Below are 1,984 nucleotides of genomic sequence, written 5' to 3'. Positions count from 1 at the left end.
CCTCGACAAGATATGTGTGTAGACAAAACAATTTTATTACCTACGCTCCCTTGGTTTCGCTTTTATAGTTCCACTAACCCATTCAACATACGACTCAGAAAAACTGATGATGACGAACTTCATCTCACAGCTGTTCACCAACTTACTAATACAATTCCTTAAAAAGATTTCACTAGCCTTGGTTCGTCATAACTACTCAAGCAGTGTATCACACGAAAATACAATCAGTTCGCCATGGCATAATATGGTCACAACGTTCATAGATATATAGAAGATTCTCCATATAACACCGACCCTGCAGTAAATTCAAAATCTACAGAACTTTTCTTAATGAAAACAGACAATGCTATCGATTTGCATTGCACTAACAAAAACATCGATCATGTCACCGATCAAGCACTATAAAACCACAATGCTTATGGACCTGTTTCACTGCATCGACTTTTCCAATTAACATTTAATTTCCTTGCGAATTCAAGGAAGAGATGTTAAATGTTCACATGATTTGATAATAAAAAAACTATTACCCACACTCATACGTACTATCGTTTTATTCAAAAGCACTTTATAAAAAACGCCACGGCGACAACCATTTTAATTCAAAAGACACGTTTTAAATACCAATAGTTTTTTTTGAAAGTTACATACTGCATAAAAAATCCTAACCTGCACGGCACTCTCAGAAGTTGAGATTCCGTCGTCCTACAAGTGTATGTTTTTTGTCCTCAAAATAATTTTTTATCCACAGAGAAACCCCTCCCACATAATCATCCAACACAATTATATCGATTATCCATCCGGTCGAAATTCCTTTTTTAGAACTAAGTCAAGCTATCTTTTTTCATCATAAAATTTTTATTTTGATTCAAAACACTAATCACGACCAACTACTTGAGTTTTTTGGCCAGTGTTTTGCACAATAGTGTTTTTACCATATTATCAAAGCTTCTGTTGCAATCACCCACCATCGATAAAGTTTTCCCGAATGGATTATTTCCCGACTCCGACTCAACTCAAACATGAATTTGTCAGTGAAAGCAAACTAATTTCAAACAAATCTTTACCATTTCAAAATGGTGTAGATCACCAATTTGTTTTTAAGTTTCCTCAATAGCTTCCAAAAAAAAATAAAGTTGAAAACAAGTTAGTAAAAAACCTTACCAATAAGTGCTAACCAAAGGCAATAAAAAACCTGACAATCAAACGTAAATTTGTAATTCAAATTCAGTAGAAACGTCAAACAATGCAAACAAACCTTAAAAGAGTAGTAAAAAACTGTTAAAACTAACTTTTTAGGTGCACAAAGTTGTCATGTGCACAGACACAATCGCATGACAATTGTATTAGATAATGGAACTTCGAAATTCACAAACTAACTGATATCACCATTAAACAGCTTTGACATGCTCCTACTTTTCTCTTAACCCACTTGGAATAAAGAAATAAGCCTAAAATTCAGCCCAGATTACTAACACCTCCGTACTTGAAGCCTTTACTGGAAAGTTCCACTAATTTCGAACCAGAAAAAACTGGAAAAATTATTCCCTTAAAACATAAATCAATTTTTTTAAGACCACATGAAACCTTAATATACCTAATTCAACAGAAACCAAAAAAGTTGTTTTCAAGAAGAGAACACAACCATAAGACGCAAGTGACAAAACTTCTGGCTCGAAGAAACGAAAGGGTTACAAGAAAGAAAAGATTCTACAAAAAGAAACACTCTTAAGTATATTCCGACTCGCCTCACCCACCATTAAAAGACGCTCTGTGTATGCTATACAACCAGCGTAAGAAACCGAGCTTTAACAAGTTTGGAACAATCGCTCGCATTTTTTTTTAATGATTCTGGGGCGGGCAAATTTTTTTTAAAATTAATGAACTAAATAAAAAACTTCTGCGAAAAGAACTAATGAGATTATAACTGAAATTGAAAACTGAATTACAAAAGTGCAGAGATAAAACTTTAAAGATTTCACAGAGC

The sequence above is a fragment of the Symsagittifera roscoffensis genome, chromosome 2 (assembly GCF_963678635.1).
Source record: "Symsagittifera roscoffensis chromosome 2, txSymRosc1.1, whole genome shotgun sequence".
Classification (NCBI taxonomy): Eukaryota; Metazoa; Xenacoelomorpha; order Acoela; family Convolutidae; genus Symsagittifera; species Symsagittifera roscoffensis.
This window is presented reverse-complemented; position numbering follows the sequence as displayed.